The sequence below is a fragment of the Crinia signifera genome, chromosome 2, assembly GCF_055691185.1.
Source record: "Crinia signifera chromosome 2, ASM5569118v1, whole genome shotgun sequence".
Taxonomy (NCBI): domain Eukaryota; kingdom Metazoa; phylum Chordata; class Amphibia; order Anura; family Myobatrachidae; genus Crinia; species Crinia signifera.
The window spans coordinates 241,902,057-241,920,548 of NC_139218.1; the positions used below are offsets into that span (position 1 = coordinate 241,902,057).

At 43.0% G+C, this 18,492-nt stretch overlaps 1 protein-coding gene across 1 annotated transcript in view; it reads left to right on the top strand.

Moving 5' to 3' along the window:
• The window catches only part of CASTOR2 (cytosolic arginine sensor for mTORC1 subunit 2), a 175,025-nt gene that overhangs the window by 78,845 nt on the left and 77,688 nt on the right, over window positions 1–18,492 (top strand). The window lies entirely within an intron of this gene.

Below are 18,492 nucleotides of genomic sequence, written 5' to 3' on the forward strand. Positions count from 1 at the left end.
AAGTATGTTTCATATGCAGCTAGAGGGGGGGATGTTCTAACATCCGCACCCTAGTTCCGCCCGCACAAAAATCCGCCCCCACAAATATCCACTTCACTATTCCAGTTACAAACTTGTAAAGGGGCCTATAAAATGGGATATTTGCAGAGCGTTCTAAGCGATGCTAGATCGCTCACAACAATCAGCAAGATCATTCGGCACACAGCAGTGTGAGCGATCTGTAAGGGCCAGTGTTCTCCGGTGAGATAGCAATGCACAGGGCCGCGCAACTCTATCGCTATGGCCCCTACACATGGAGCGATGTAAGGGCATTTTCTAAGTGATCTAGTTAGATCGCTTACAGAATGCCCTGAAATCGCCCCGTGTGTCGGCCCCATAAGCCACTTGGCCATGGTAAGCTACATTTCTTCAGATAAATGATTAATTACACAGACATACTTCAATGAAATGTTGTAGGCAAAACTACATACAGTTGGTTGCAATTTTCTGTGGTGCAATACTTCTATTATCCTGAAGATGGTGCTGTGCAATATGCAATGAATCACAATTTTAGCAGGAAAACAGCTTTTAATCAGATTTAGTATCATTAAAAACCATTGTTACATAATTATTTTCTGCCAGTCTACCCATTTTTTATTCACTGCCTTGTGACACATCTTCTTAAAATACCTGCGGTACTTCACAAGTCTGTAACCGAAGAAACTACATCTCTACTGAAACATAACTGGCGTCTCTACTGATCAGTATAATGACAAATGTAATGAGCTGACTTCTAATGAGACACTGATCTTATTAAGCCCATGCATAATATTTGTTTTCCTAATACAAATGCTGATTGAGCTGGAAAACTTCATAGCTAAATGCAGGCCCACGCTGCTGGAAATACGAGCTGCGATGCCTTATGTTTTGTATTAGTTTAAACCTGAATCTAACCTAACATCCAACTATATATATATATATATATATATATATATACGCTCGTAAATGAAACTGCCCCAATACCTAGGTAACAACTACATCCAAAATGTAAGAGCTATTTCAGCATTAAGGATCACATGGGTCAATGCTTTGAGAGAGAGAGAGAGAAAGTATGAACCAATCAGCACCTAACTGTCACTTTACTGGCTCTTTTAGATCTCGTTTAGAAATGGGACGTTAATCACCCCATGTTTATGCCCCATAACTCTCTGTGCACATGTTACATTTGCCTAACCTGCAATGCACATGGTTTTGCCCACTTTGCGAACAAATTTGCCCTGCAATCTGGTCTAAATTAGGCTCATAGTCTCAAAAGTGAAATATCTGTGTGCAGTTAGTGAACTTTTAGTTTGATGCTTTATTACAGTACAAACATTGCTGCCTATACTTCCAATTTTAACAGTGACCATATATATACATGCCAAAATGGGGGCTATCTCGCAATTTGGTTGTCTGTTATAACCACTTCATCTGCCTAGGTTTCTTTGTATCAGGCCTTTATCAAGCTTTGTATGACACTTTCCAGTATCAGGTGTATCAAGCTTTAAAAAGTGATCAAATGGAGAGTAATAAACAGCCAATCAGCTCCCAAAAGCCATGTTAAAGGTGGGTTTAAAAAATGACAGGTACAGTAGGAGCTGATTGGCTGGCTGTTTATCAGTCTCCATTTTATCACTTTTTGAAGCTTCAAACATCTGGACCTTAGGCTTTATTGCTTGAGATCCTTGTGTTTGTTTCTTGAATAGCTTGTATTATTACTTGACTTGTTTTGTATTTTGCTTTTTCTGTCTATGCTGCCCTATTTCCCACAATGCGCAGTGCTATGGTATTTGGCTCACATTTAAGCTACTAACAATAGCTTGCCAGTTTGGCTACACAAGTTGTAGCATTGCAACCAATGTGGGGCACTTTTCAAATGTTGCATCATGCAGGGTAAGGGATCTAGCACACTCGTTCCACGCTGATGTAGATCTTTGTAGTACAACTACTACATGGGGCTGACTGAATTTCTTTGCAAAAATATAAAAGACGAGTTACTACTTGCAATGCACATGGAGATACAAATTTTCATATTTCCCAATTGTCTAGATTTTCGATGGACGCTGGCAATATCCCGTGTATCTCCCTGCCCGGCGCTGCTTTGCTATTCCCATAGAAAGAGGGGCTGCTGGCATTGCCAACAGCTCACAGAGCCTCTAACCATGTCCCCACTGTGGTGGAAATGGGTCGTGGCCTCGCAGGAGCACTGGGAGCATAGGCCATGCTCACAAATTTCAGGCACAAAACTGTGTCGCCTGTGGGGTCCCGGTTTTGTGTTCTTTACAATTTGGGAGGTATGCATTTTTTGTGTATGTCAGATCCACCCCATTGAGAATAGGTCAGTCATCGATGAAATGGTATTTCAGGACAGGGCTGTGACAATGTGATTTCACAAGACTTGGGAGTTTCATGGGCATGTGTTAAGAGCACTGTGCCATTCTGAGCAATGTGTATGTAGAAGAAAAGCTCGTTTCTGACAGATCTACAATTTTGCCAGTTGGCATAAAATGCATTTATTAACATTTTCTTATATAGCGCATACATATTCCGCATTGCTTTACAGAGAATATTTGAACATTCACATCAGTCCTAGGGATGGCCATCGATGATTTGAGATCATTGATGGTTTATGGCCAATGTTGAAAACTTTTGCCATCGATGTGGGACAACCAGATGGTTTACCTACATCGATGGCAAAGGAGAACCAATGGTTCTTTTTTTTTTTTTTAAATGTGTCAGGACACAGAGCATAGCTCCGCCCCGACACCCAGAAGCTCTGCCCTCACATTTTGATTGTCCCTCGGGCCATTCAATCAAAGATAATGGATAACCATTGATAGCTAAACCGATCGATGGCTATCCATCACATCATTTATGACTATCAATGGCTATGTTCAGAATCACCATTGATGGCAACTGCACTGATGGCAATCCCTACTTTCAGTCCCTGCCCCAGTGGAGATTACAATCTATATTCCCTACCACATGTACACACACCAACTTTCTAGGGTTCATTTTTGTTGGCAGCCATTTAACCTACCAGTATATCTTTGTATTGTGGGAGGAAACCGGAGTACTTGGAGTAAACCCACGCAAGTATGGGGAGAATATACAAACTCCGCAAAATTAGGGCCATGGTGGGGATCGAACCCATGACCTCAGCGCCGTGAGGCAGTAATGCTAAAAATTACACCGTCTGTGATCTAGGACCAACACAGCTTCTTGCTTGCAGCCACACAAACCACCCGTATAACCCATCACGTAAAAGAATAGCTTATTGAAACATTTTATTATTTATTTTGCAATATGTACTAAACTATGGGTGATAGAGATAAATGTATGAAGCAGTGGCAAGTGGGGAGAAGTGTGCCATGGCAACTAGACAGCTTTGAAGTATGAATAATGCTTTTAAATTATACGTAGCAGCTGATTGGTTGCCATGGCACACTCCTCCACTGCCTCACTTCACTATTATCACTGATTCATACTTCTACCCCCTAAGGTGTCTTCACGTAGATCCTTAAGTGTCTATATAGAATGAAATCTCTCTGCTATGAGAAAATGGCATTTGTTAGACAGAAATATTTCCTTTTCAGACACACTAATCCTGTGTTCCCTATGTCCAGACCTCACGTACGAAATTATGCACTTGACCACAGAAGTTTACTTGGCTGAATGTCTTGATACTGTACTTATGACTGGCATGCAAAGTGATTTGGGAGTATTTGCATGTGAAAAGGGATGATTTGAATACTGCCTTCATTCCCAGGAGCTGCTCAGCAACCTCTGTGGTACTAATTGTGCCCCCTACCTCCACACATGTGATTTACAGTCCTCTGTTAACTGAGAAATTCTACCAAGTTTGTTTATATTTATGTGAAAAGAAGACATCAATTGGCGTCCTGCTGCGAACCACTGCTGTGAGGATGATGCTTTGGGGTTTTGGCTGAAGGCGGTGTTTTTATTAGCTTGTGCTACAGTATTCTGTAACGAGAGAATGTGGTCTAAAATTTGAGAGATTGTTTCAGTGGGTGTGGGATCATTACTTGCTAGCTAGGGATGTACAGAAGATTGAATTCCTGTCAACAACACAAGCTGTGTACAGATTGGGACACTGAGGTGGAAATAATGTGCTGGATAGAATGGTCGTGTCTGTGTGAGGACAAGTAAACTCTGTTTTGGACAAAACATTTTGTTGTTGTGATCTCTGTGCCATACTGTCTATGGCCCTTATTCTGATTGACGCGGACTTTACCGCATACTTACGGATCGCGTCTTTACGGCGTCTGCGCATGCGTGGAGAACGCTACGCGCATGTGCCACGCCTTGACTCGGTACCAGTTCGGCCAAATCCCGTCCAAAACTGTTCACCGCTATCAGTCGGGAAATAGGGGCGTATTATGGGCGTCATGCGGAATGACACATGGGCGTAGTTTCAAAGTGGGCAAAACGGGGCGGAAACATGGGCGGACACGGGGGAGTACACTTATGTTGGGGGGCGTACATTCGGAAACCACTCCGAATGCACGCGATCAAAAAGGCCAGAAATGTGCGGTGTCCACAAGTGTACTATTGCTTTGCGGACACCACTCGTTCATGCGGTAGGCGAACGTACGCCTAATGACTACAACCATTAACACCTGAACCCAATAGAATCTACTCCTTTACTCATTACTCACTAATAGGCCGCTTGTCAGTGCTTTAATTGAAACCATTGCTGCTTCAAGGAAACCTTAGTAATCCCCCACATATGCTGTACTTGTCCCACACTTAAAAACTGCTAACAATGGACATGACTGAATCTTAATACTATCAATACACATGTGTATTAGACATGTACTCATGAAACCACACACATTGATTCCAATTCCAAATAAGCTGTTTTTTATGAGGATAGGTAATTGAATAAGTGGGTCATGTGATGTATTGCAGAAGATACTTCATAGTGGGTTGTTTGGCGTAAATACTCCGCTTACGGGCGGTAGCACCGCTTGGCTCCCGTTCGGATGCGGTATTTCCGAGCATACTCTGTAATACTCTGTAATACCGTGCAGAATCGGAGTGTTTCTCCCGCACACGCATGGTTTGTATGTCGTCCGTAAACACGCCCTGTTCTTAAAGAGTCAGTCCGTCCGAATGCGGAGGACACGTGGGCGTTTCTACGGACGATGGCCGCATGCGGCAAAACACCGTGGCGTGCGGACCGCTCCGTAAGAATGCGGGAATATCCGCACCGATCAGAATAAGGGCCATATGATGGTGGTCAGAATCCGTGCCAACAGCAACCCGGCAGTCCTAATCCTGACGGGGTTAGGGACAAGGTTAGGCAATAGACAGGCTTTCTCAAGTCTGTCCTCAAGACACACTAAAGCCCCCTTCACTCTGGCGGAGGCAGGCAAGGGGGTCTGGCAACTGCAAGTGCATACACACGTGCCGATGCCGGCCGGGGTGGTGGAGGAAGCGATGGAGGTGGAGCTATGGTCATGCTGACTTTTTTTAAAGCGATCGCTCATTTTGGCCCTCCCGGGTGATATCTTTTAAAAAGTATGGAGCATATCGGCTAGTGTGTACAGGATATATGTGTGCCTTGTGGCACGGGGTTGGGTATGTCTGGCCTAGGGAGAGGGATACGGTTAGGCTGCAGGAGGGATGCTGCTGTTGGGAGTTCTGACTGTTGAGATTGTAAACACAGGGATGGATATAGTATATGGTATATATAAACCATCTCCTTTTTACTTTCCTTGAAGGAGACGAAATGTGCTAAGCGTCAAAAAGTGATAAAATGGAGAGTGATAAAATGCTAGCCAATCATCTTCTACCTGCCATGTCACAGGCTGGGTTTGAAAAAAAATGTCAGGCAGCAGCTGATTGGTTGGTTGTTTATCACTCTCCATTTTATCACTTTTTCGTGCATCTTCCCAGTATCTGTAGCATCTTTCTCTAATTTAAGTTTCTAGGTTGCATCCTGCTTTGAGTCTGTATTAAAAACAGATGTAAAAACGTATTTACATTTAGCATGTGCCCTAACAAGTTCATATATCTTGGTGTTGATTTTGCCCAACATGTATGGATAGCGATGATCGCTGAAATCGCTGGGCTGAAAATCGCTCAGTGCATACACACAGCCATTTCCCCCCTGCCCAGTGATTTTTGCATGCTGTGGCTTTCCTTAGCCGGCGGCCGCCAGTGATGATGCAGGAGCGCGCACCAGCGCTCATCACTGCCCCGTACACACTGGGCGGCTTTCGAACTGAAGTCCGCTGAAACTGCTAAACTGAGCTGCTTTCAGCTCAAAGTCACCCTGTGTGTATGGACCTTTATAAGAATGGAAATAATATAATATTTCATAGGTTAAGAAAGTAGCTACTGTCTTTTCTTGTTTAGTTGCATTTGGTTTATGAGCTCTCAGATTATATGAGGCTATCCTGGGGCAGGTTTATTAAGCCTGGTAAAGTGATAAAGTGGGAGGTGAAAATGCACCAGCCAATCAGCTGTGTTGGAAAAATGGTTAGGAGTTGATTGGCTGATGCATTATACACCACCATACCACTTTACCTGGCTTAATATTGTGTGTGTGTGTGTGTGTCCATGTCTACACATTCCTGATGGGGCTCTTATTATATCTAGATTCTTTCTCTATCACATTTGCTCTGTAGTTGCTTGAGAAATGTATTTTGTTGTATTAGTAAATATTTTGGATAACATAAAAAAGTATATATATATTTTTTAAATGCTAATTTTATTTTGAGCATGTGTAGAGCGGTAATCAGCCTCCTCACAGGTGATATGGTAGAAGAGAGGTACGCGTAAAGAGTGAGAGTACAGTATCTTCCTTGAGTACCCTGCGCTATACCTCTCTTCTACCATATCACCTGTGAGGAGGCTGATTACTGCTCTACACCTGCGCTACCAACCCTCTGCCAAAAAAAGTGGGACTGTGCATACCTCCATCCGGTGCCTGTCACAATACTGGTGTGTGATGCTGAGGTCCCCCAGCTGTCAAGCAGCTTACAGAGGTAGAATCATCTGCGCTACCACCATCCCTCTATTGGCCCTGCGCCTGCCTCCATCCGGTGCCCGCTATGACTGGCGTGTGGCGCTGAGTTACATGTTATTTCCCCAGTAGTGCCAGTTACAGATGTACCCAGTAGGTTTTTAGCAAAAAATAAAAGTACATTTTGGAGACTATGGTTTTCGGAATACTTTGGATAACAGATTTTTGGATTAGGAATACTCAACCCTTATAATATTTATATCTATCTATATCTATGCAAGAGGGCTTGTGAGAACAAAGAGGGAATGTGCTCGTTTTTTATTATTAGTTCAGTGAAAAGAATGAGGCATTAAATTGGAGCTTAATGGGGTGAGGAAATAGGCACTCCGCAATTTATCGAGGAACCAGGCTGCAAAGGGGAGGAAATAAAAACAGGACACTAATCAAATTAAACAGGTCACCCCTGTCTTTAGTATACTGTCACTTTTTAGTGGTTGTTCTAGCACCCGCCAACTTTGAAAACCCATGAAGTTCCTCTTCCCTGCCTGGGGTGTTGCTGTCTGCTGTAGTGCTTTTAGCACAGGTCTGATCTAGAAACACCACAGCAGACAGTGACACCCCAGGCAGGGAAGAGGAACTGCATGTGTTTTCAAAGTTGGTGGCTGGTAGAATGAACACTAACTTTTTTTGTTTTCATTAATGATTAAACATATCTTACTATCTACTATAGACTGAGGAGAACCCAAGTCCTTCCAGTGTTTCACTGTACCAGTTTTTGCAGTGTTGAGTATGGGAAGGGCACATTTTTCAGATTGGGGAACTGTAATGCAGGGCCGTCTTTTTTGCATGGGCATAGTGGGCAGTTGCCTAAGGGCCCCATAGTCCTAGGGGCCCAGGCCAGCCCATTCTGCACCTGTCTGAACTCCACTGATAGCCTGCGCCGACCCACAGAGCATTACCGCTTTACTAACCAATCGGTAGTGCAGCAGCAGCCTGTGGGAGGCAGGAAGTTGTTGGTGTATGAGCGCGGCAGCGTTGGGGATGGTGACACAGATGTATATACAGTATATGGGCCAGATTCTCTAAGATTCAAAGTGATAAAAGGGAGAGTGATAAACAGCCAATCAGCTCCTGTCTGACATTTTTCAAACACAATCTGTGACATGGCAGATAGGAGCTCATTAGCTGGCTGTTTATCACTCTCCATTTTATCACTTTTGAAGCTTAGAGAATCGGGCCCTATATGTATACATACCTATATATATACGTAGGGCCCCACTGCACTGCTTTGCCCAGCAGCCCACAATGCTGTTAAGATGGCCCTGGGTACGAGTCCGGCGGCCATGCTGTGTTCCGGACGAAATCAGAGTTTTTTTTTTTTAAGGGGCTATCCCAGGGTTGCCGACTTTTTAAAAAAATCCTCTCCGGGAGAAGCCCGGAGAGGAATCTTGCATTACGAGTTTTGGGGGCGTGCCTTAACTGTGACGTCATTAAGCCCCGCCCCCATTACATCAAATAGCAGAAATAACTGATATCCATGGAGGGGGCGGGGCTAAAACGTCACGATTGTGCCGTTTTAGCTCCGCCCCCTCCCCTGAGACCCGCGGATTGCGGCATATAAATGCCGCGATCGGGGGGCTCAGTGGGGGTCCCCCTGATTCCGGGAGGGTTGCCCACCCTTCCGGGGGCCGGGAGGAAGGACCCGATTTTCGGGAGACTCCCGCAAATTCCGGGAGGGTCGGCAACCCTGGGCTATCCATGCCTTGTAAATGAAGTGCAGAATTAACAATGCTACAGATTTGGTGCAATGTTCTAGATTAGCAATGATCCAGCTAGCCAAGTACGTCCACCACCGAGGAAAATTTGGCCCACATTGAAGGTCTGATTCAGGAGGACAGATGCGTTTGAGTTGGTCATGTTGCTGATGAGCTGAAAATCTCAGGGTACTGTTCACAATATCATTCATGGCCTCTTCTCAGACACCTAACCCTTTGAGTGGCAACATCTCTCTGAGAGATGTGCAAAATATTCACTAAAAATGCCAGCGTTGCTCACATTTGTTATATAAATTAAATTAAAAAATGTGTAAAAAGAAATATACATTATGATGAATACAAATGTTTGCTTGGCAATTTTCACATATATTTTGATAAATTAATTTGCTAATGAAAGGGTTAACACTGATCAGATGCTTAGACAAGTATGGGGACTACTGTTTGTGGAATAATAACACTGGTTCACAAAGATTTTGCCCTAAGCAAAAAAAAGAAAAAAACCTGATTATACTTTTTTTTTTACACTGAATTCAAATATGGTTGTAGGAATTATTTTTTTATTCCAGCAAAAGCTCTTTTGATCATTTGGAACCAAAATGTTTGCAAAGGTGTGTATTTCTTTTTAATTGATTTTAATCCATTAAAGATAATTAACTTTGATTGTATTCGATTATAATTATTGATTTATAATTGAAGCGATGTATTAAATACAAGAGCTAGGATAATTGACTCGCTAGAAGCCTGCATAAACACAACTGGACATGTTGAGATGTGCAAACAACCACAACCTGCAAAAAGCAGTTACCTGAGTCCTTGCTTAAGCTCATCGTATGAGCATCACTAGTGCACTTTTCCTTTGATTTTGCTGTGTCATTGTGTAGTGCTTATACCCCAACCGTATTTAAAATGCCACAAAAGTGTGGGGACAGTCTGAATTTTGTTTTCTACAACTATGGTGAGTTGACCTTCAAATATATTTATATATATTTTTTTTCACTGCACTCATGCAAAAAATGCTATGCACTGTATTTTAGAATTAAAGTGGTTGACTAAAATGTGAGCCACATGTGTCTATGTGTTGGCAGACTATTGCTGAACACTGAAAAGAACATACTTCCCAAAAATCAGGTCCCCCTCTCGGCCCCCTGGAAGGGTGGGTGCACCAATGGCATTTATTGAGGCCCCGACACCAGCCCCGCACCCCCTTCCTCTGCCGGTCAAATACTGGCATAAATGGCTCCTTGGGGAGGGGCTTAGTTCTGCAGGTCCATCCTGGAAAAGCTGCAGCGAGTCTCCTCCCTGGGCTTTTCCCAGAGAGGAGACAATTAATATATTTTGTTCTATAAGATGTTTATATAAACTTGATTTTATGTATTTCTGAATGGCCCTTTGGTTATTATTTTGCTATAGCAGGTTCTACAGATGGAGCTCGTGCCATCTTTGCAGGGTATGGCGGAAAATTCGCCAGCCGCCGTAAGGGTACGCGCGCACACGAGATGCGCGCGTGTCCCCTTACAATGGGGCTCCCCCCGAGTCCCCGCCGCCTCGCCGAGGGTCGCCCCGAGTCCCCGCCACCTTGCCGCACCCCCCCTAACCCTGTCCGTCTCCCTGAAGCGGAGACGGACAGGGTTCCCGTCCCCCCGCCGACGGTAAACTAAGATGCGCGTGCCTGTGAGACGCACACGCGTCTCAGTCGGATGGAGTGCCTCTTCGCCGGCGATCGCCAGCGGACAGATTCTGGCGATCCCGGAGCAATAGCAAGAGGCATCTGTATGTATGATACATCAGAACATCTGAATTTGCTATTGTATGCTTGGGATTTTCTGCACTCCACTACGTTGTTCATGTTATTTCAGCATCTGCCTTGACTATTGGTATGAATATGCTGGTTGTCTCCAGTTCCCTGTGTATATAATGCATGTTATGCCGATTCCCTGCATTTTGTATATTTGTAGTGCTACTTTATAAGATGCTGAATGTTTAATAAAAATCACTTTATTAAAAAAAGTAATAGCCTCTTCGAAAGGCTGTTCAGTTAACGTCCTTGTATAACCTTGCAACTCTACAACTTAATACACCTCCCTTTTGACCCACCCCTCCAACTGTGTGCCCAACTCTGTTCCATTGCTTATGTTTGTTTAGGAATAGACCATGTGATGTATAGTATAGTGTACTATAAGATTGATATTTTATGTGATGACAAAAGAATCAAGTCATTATTGACTTTATTCTTCATTTATTAACCATGTTCTCCACTGTATTTTGATGTGTAGACTTTCTGCATTTGACATACTGATATATACCCTTTGTATTGTACAGTTCTTTAATAAATAGGAATAGGAAAACAAATGCTGCACATCGGGGATGGGGATAAGGCAGATTAGCATAATTTTAGTCCTGCCCCCACCCAGCAGACCCACCGACTCTGGAATTTGTTTCAGCGGTTCCAGGGGGTGCAGGGAGCATGCTGTAGACTTGCCTATCTTCCTAGGGTCCAGGAGGAGGGGCCTGATGTTCTGGAGCTCCCCAGCCATTCTGGGAGGGTAGGCAAGTATGGTTATATGTCAAGATAATTTTCTCCCAGGCAACATCATGTACAGAGAGCAATGATGTTGGTGTTAAACCTCTGCAGGATGTTGCACATGCACAGTATGTGCTATGATTAGTTAAAGAGAAAGAGTTGGATTATCCATGTTGTATTGTATGGACGATAAATAAACCAGTTCTCTTTTGTGTGAATACTCTTGGTCTCCTTGAGGGTTGTGTATCATCTGAATTTATCAGAAAATCTGTATGCTGTGGTCTTCCTTTCCTCAAATAGGAATAGACCAAATACATGGTTTATAATGATTGGTGCATCAGCAGTTAAATAAGCAACAGGGTTATTCTTTGTACTGAAGTGCTGAAATGTATTTGTAAGTGTAATATGGCAAATGTGGTTAGCATGAAGAAACAAATATTCCAAAGGATTTTTACAGACCTTGTGCGATTGTCATCCTTCTTCCAGTATTTGTTTTCCTGGTCATGCATTGCAACCTGACCCAGCCAACTACTTTCTGAGGCTTGTTCGTGAATAAGCTTAATACTGCCGAAGAAAAGTACCTTCTTTCACCAAGCTTCATGTTTATTTAATTATGTAGAGCAACCCTGAGAGGAAAACATATCACCAAGTTATCCAGACTGTTTAACCATCAGAATGCATATTAAACTGGCTTGCAGAGCAGCGTTTTTACAACATAGTTTATAAGAAACTGTAAAAAGGCAATTTTTTTTTCTGTTATCATTTCAAATGTTGAGCGGTAAAATGTCTTCTGTTCAGCTTCTTGAATTTTAAAGAAGAATTTTGTTAGGTTAAATTTCACGTTTATTAGCCTTCATTTTGAATGTGTAAATCGACATTCAGTAGATCAACCAGGTCAAAAGGTCGACAGGGTCAAAATGTTGGCTTATAAACGTAGACACATTTTGACCCGATTGATCTTTTAAGCCGTTTGACTTTAGAGTAGAACTATTGACTGTTTTATCTGGACACTGTAGATCTATCAACCGGAACCACTCCCAGCAGGGGGTACAACAGCCCTCTGTCTTTTTAAAACAGTTAAGTTTAATTCACATTGAATTGCGCCATACTGTACGTGGACACACCTGTAATAGCCCCACCTACTACTGATATCATTATATAGTTGGGGTGGGGCCATCATTTTGCTATCATGATCCCTGCACTGCTCACTTCACCTTGCTATGCACTTGGTGTTGCCAGCGTGGCTCTGCCTCCAGGAGAGGGTAGCCAAGGAGTTGCCAACTAGGAACCATCTGTAAAATAAATAATGCAAAGGGCAGTATTCAATGAGCATATTCACGGCATGCAGCCAATCCTGTTTAGGATTCGCTGCACAGTCGCCATGTTCCGGAGCCTCGCTATCCCCCTATTCAATGAGGCAGGGGCTCGCTGCCCCTGACGGCGAGTGTGAACCGGGAGATGGAAGTCTCCCTGCCTGCCCCAGAATAAATGTGAGGGGGAGGTGGGCTCCCAGGGAGCCAGGCAGCACAAGCTGCCCCCCCCCCCCCCCCCCCCCGGGAGAGCCAGCAGGGGACCAGGTATGCACTGCTCCCGATCGTGCATATGTAATGATCGGGAGCAGTGAATATATGAATATGTAATGAGCGTCTCTCGGCCCCCTGCTGGCTGCTATGTGTAAAAAATATATATATTTTTTCAATTAAATATATATATTCATGTGCAGTAAGCACATGAATAAAAATAGCATGCCCCTTCACAGAATAAAATTCCTGATTTTTTTACACCAAATGTAAAACAACAACTTTATTTTAAAAGTTCACTTTCCACTTCCCCATGAAAAGATGGTGATTTGCTACACGGCGACACAAGGCGAAAATCACTTAGAAAGATGGCGAAAAGTGCACATTGAATAGGGTGATTCACTTTCTGACCCCAAAAATCTCCTTCCAACGCGAAAATAGCACAAATTCACCGTGAAACAGGGCGAATTATCCTCATTGAATACTGCCCAAAGAAAGAGAATAGTGATATAATTTTAGAAGGTACAGGCATGAGATGTTAGATAAAGGGCCTTGCACGTGAGCGCTTACAATTAAGTCTCCATTTATGTTTTAAGAACATTTACCACATTAGTCAGAGTAGGGTAAATCTTTTTTTGTGGGAATGTGTTGCTAGGGTTAGGAAAGGTTAGATGAATTTACAATTGATTATTTCTGCAAAAGATACATTTTTCCATCAGTTGTGCTATATGAAATGTTTTTCCTGTTCATACTCTTCTCTGCCTGATTTTAGGAAGGAAATAGAAATGTAATTCTGCCTGATTTTAGGAAGGAAATAGAAATGTAATTTTGATGCATAATGTGTATATTTGGGCAACAGGAATCAAAATGGGATAGGAGTGAAATAAAACTTGCAAAAGCCATAAGATTCTGCATTACATACTCTACTTTTACTAAAGCCCAGTGGTGGCTTGTACCTTATGGCAGGAGGATGGCTGCTACTGGCCACAATGCAGGCACCCCCCCCCCCCCCCCCCTGCTTCCGCTACTGCTCCTGGTCCCCGCTACACAGAGGCGCAGTGTTCCCGGTGCCTGTACTATGGTGACCGGTGCCAGGACTGGCGCATGTGCAGTACAAATCTCTGTTTCTATGGACTGCTTCGGCAACAGCCCATAGAACCGAAATCACGGACCCGGGGGCCTGTATGTCACTACTGCACATGCACATTCCCCGGATTTTATGGGCTGCAGTCGGGAGCCCATAGAGAGGTGTCCCAGAGGGAGGGAATACCTCCATATGGGACTGCCTTGGTGACTGGCAGGTCGGACTTCCAATAGGAATCTGGCTTCACTGCAGTGGCAGATTTTACCTGGAGGGCTGCAGCCCATAAGAAAAAAATGGCATTGCTAAAGCCCCATAAACACTAGACAATAAGAAGATATCGCTCAAAAGGGCCCCTCTGAGCCATAACTTAAAAAAGTCTAGTGCTCCCACGCATAGTTTACGACACCAGCCCATATCTTTTAAACATTAGGTCGACTTGGCTATGTAGCCAATGACTCACATGTTCAGTCGATATGGACAGTTACTCTGTTGTGTATTGTATTGGGGTACTTGCGACAGCCAAAAGATAATACTGAAGCTCTATACAGCACAATTACTCATTGCATGTTTGTCATACTCTGTCATTACATAAATATGTAATAAATGGTTATATAAAATTCTCCTATTCATGAGAAAAAGAACATGGACATTTAATAAGATAGTAGTTTCATAAGCCTTCTGACTTGTGCATCTCACACTCCTACTGGACATAATGGAGTTAAGTTTTAAGTCAGGTGGGTCTAATGGTTTTGTTTGGGGAAATAGTTTATTTGGATCTGGGTTGTCTGTCATAGGTTCCCTCTGGTGCTGCTCATGCTGTGGAGATGGGTGTGGGTATATTTATCTTCTCATTTGAATGGGTTGGCACTTCAAGCTATTCGTGATGATGGCAGTTGGCCTCATCTGCTTGGCATATTGTTCCTGTAAGGGTACTGCTGAAGGCCTTTTCCCTTGATAGTTGTTTGCTAGAGACGTTGGGCAAGTGGCCTCAATCTTGAAAACTTGTGGGCTGTTGGCCTGTTTTTTGTTCTTTTAATAAGGTATTGCCATTTTCCCCCACCACCTTTTTAAAATCCCTTTCTGTTGTCCGAGCCTTCATTTCTTATTTAAGCATTTTTGCGACTGGAGTGTGGAGTTCATCCGTAGATAGAGAGTTTAGGCAGTTAATTACAAATTTGTTTTGTAATGAGGTACAAAAGGGTTGATGTATCAAGCTGTGAAAAAAAGTGTAGAATTTACCCATAGCATCCATTTAGCTTTGAGGATTCATTTATTAAAAACATGGTATAAAATTATAGGTAGATGCTGATTGGTTGCTACTTAGGGGGTTATTCTACTTCACTCTTTCTGACAAAATCCTTCTTAGATGGACAAACCCATGTGCATTGCAGGGGGCAGATGTAAAATGTGCAGAGAGAATTAGATTTGGGTGAGTTATATTGTTTCTGTGCAGGGTAAATACTGGCTGCTTTATTTTTACACTGCAAAATAAATCTCACTTTGAAGTAAAACCCCACCCAAATCTAATTCTCTCTGCACATGTTACATCTGACCCACCTGCGGTGCACATGGTTTTGTCCATCTAAGAAGGATTTTGTCAGAAAGAGTGAACTAGAATAAGGCCCTCAGTGACATGATCATCCTAGTCATGCACACATTTATTCAAGGTCACATCTGTTTTCCAATTTGCCTCAAATCATGGTATTGGGGTCCATAAACAGCACTCTTGGTAAATATTGATAACAATTGATTAATAATGTTCATTGATTAAAATTAGAGATGTGCAGGTTCGGAATTACTTGGATTTATTTATGGGCTATCGGCTGTCAAATGATTTGACTCCATATCATGCGACAGCCGATAGCCAATAAGATCCCGTTTTGAGTTCAGGGTAAATCCGAACCTGCACATATCTAGTTAAAAGCATCTCATAACTTCAAATTGGTTCAATTTGTCTTAAAAAAAAACATATCTACTACTACTGCTATGGTTTCCCCAAAAAATTATGTGAAGTATGTTTTATTTTAACAGAACCTGGCATATCTGCCTTTGTCTTGGCAAATGTTATGACGGGTAGACGATGTTTTCCACTTTGTGTCGTAAATTAAAAATGACATGCCAAAATAAATTCCGGAGTACTCCTACCATTCCAATGTATAAAAATATTTACAAATATTACAAAAAATTTCAGTGACTACTATGCTTTTTGTCTTTAAATTAGTATTGCTTAGGTTCAGTTGTTGCTCTAACCATCCTTGAGTTTCACCAACACTGTTGTCTACCCTTGTGCTATTAGGCTAAATTTATGATGAATGGTTGTTCCTTATTTAATACTAGTTAAAAGCCTGTAAAAGGTTGGACGCCAGGGCCTGATTATAGGGGCGGGTATATTTTACTATTCTTTGTAACTCCTAAAATTTTGAAATACATCTTCATAAGAATTGCAAACAGCTCTTTCATATAAGACCCACTTACCTTTTAGTTGTAATGGTCCTCCTTGCCAATACCTTTAGTGTTCTACAGCTGTATTCTACCATCTTTTGCTCACCTATAAATCCGATTTTTGTTTTGGTGGTAGTGTTTCGCTAGAAGAATAAATTGTCTGAAATATGCGGCTACTTATAGTTTAATTACAGAAAATATTGATTAAAGGTTTGAGAATTGCCAAGCCTCACAGTGATTCCAACTTTCATTAGGGAGATGATTGTGTATATGGTGGAAAAGAGGCTGGGAGTGACATGCTGATAGAATTATACCATGGACTGAGCTGTTTCATCTCGGCAAGGTTTGCTGATCTATTAATACATGTGATCTACATTCTGTGAGCTGCCAAGATAAAGACAAGACATATGTTTTCCAACAGCCAAACATTGCAAGCCTGACAGGGAGGGGGAATGGCTGAGCATGCTGTCCTTATTATGTTATAATGAAGACATAAATATGTACAGTGCTAATATACATGTTAAAATATATATGAATATTTCCATTCATAAGCAACACTCAAACCTATGTCCTAACTGCCAGGACTATCCTCCATCTCCAGACTGATCTTGCGCAGCACAGAGGGAAATAAGATCCCAGATCAGCATGAGCAGCATCTACTGGTGTCCCTGTAAGGGCTATTTCACACACTCCAGCTCCTGCCGGACGGCGACATCCCGCACGGCCAAGAAGCCATGCCGCACACAGTAGTTTACAATGGAGGGGATGGCCACAGCCCGGCAGACGTCCTTTCCAGTGGTGGGATCCAGCTGCAATTGTGCGGCCAGGCTGTGGCCGTCCTGTGTTAATGGACACAATTGTGTCCATTATTAACTACGGTGTGCGGCACGGCTTTTCGCTGTCCAGCAGGAGCCGGAGCGTATGAAATAGATCTAAGGGTAGCATAGCTGATTTTTTCAATAGCCGCTGCGACTGTGGTGGTTATGCCACTGGTTATTTTCACATACTTATCAATCTTACAGCAGATCCATGTCAGCGCTTCCAATTAGGAATTGATAACATTGTTAAAATATATCATTAACTTCATTTGAAGCAAACGTCAAGCATCTATTTTTGTTAATCTTAAGAACAGCTGGACAGATCTGTGGGCAATTTTTACCTTTTCATAGAGCATTTGTCGAGGAAGGTTTAGTTGTATGAAACATTAATCTACGATAAAAAGGTGAACCGTGCCAATTTTAGTATTGTGTGTTGATTTTAAGACAAGTTAGCGCTCTACAGTCCACACAGTGGCCAAGTGTGCGACTGCAGTAGCTATGCTCTGATAGAAGGCTTTAGCAAATCACAGCTCATCTTTTACATACGGCATGTCCTTCTTGCTTTCTCTCCTTAATGTTTCTTCCATCAATGCTTTTGCTCCCTGCCTCCCCAAGTGTGCCTCTGCCTCCTACCACCCTATGTGTACCTATCATCTCCCCTCCCCATATACACTCCTGCCTGACCACCCCCATCTCCAGGAGTGCCTCTGCCTGCTACCTTTCCATGTGCACCTATCATCTCCCTTCCCCATATGTACCTCTGTCCAATGCCTCACCAAAAGTGCCCCCCCATGTGTACCTATCATCTCCCCTTCTCATATGTTCCTCTGCTTTCTACCTCACTAAGTCTGCCTCTGACCCCTCTTCCTAATAATGCCTTTGCCACCTGCCTCCCCATATGCATCTATCCTCTCCCCTCCCCTTATGTAACTCTGCATCCCCAATTGTGCCTCTGACCTCCCTTCCCATGAGTTTATTTGCCTCCTACCTCTACATGACTGCCTATGATCTCCCCTCCCCTTATGTGTCCTCCTCCCAAGCATGCCTCAGAACCCCCCTGTATATAGTTTTCATCTGAATCCCTCTCCATATGCTCCCCTGACCCCCCTTTTCCATGTATTCCTTGACCCCTCTACATATCTGTAACTCTGCCTGGGCCAACACCCAAGCACCAGGATGATTGAAGACAATGCTCGTGTGGCTGGCCGTATAAGAGTATACACAGAGCTTACCCATTGTAAATGCATCTGTTGTGGAATCAACAGACCCTCTTTAAATAAAATGTTAATATTGTATTTTCATTATGCTGGGAATATAGGT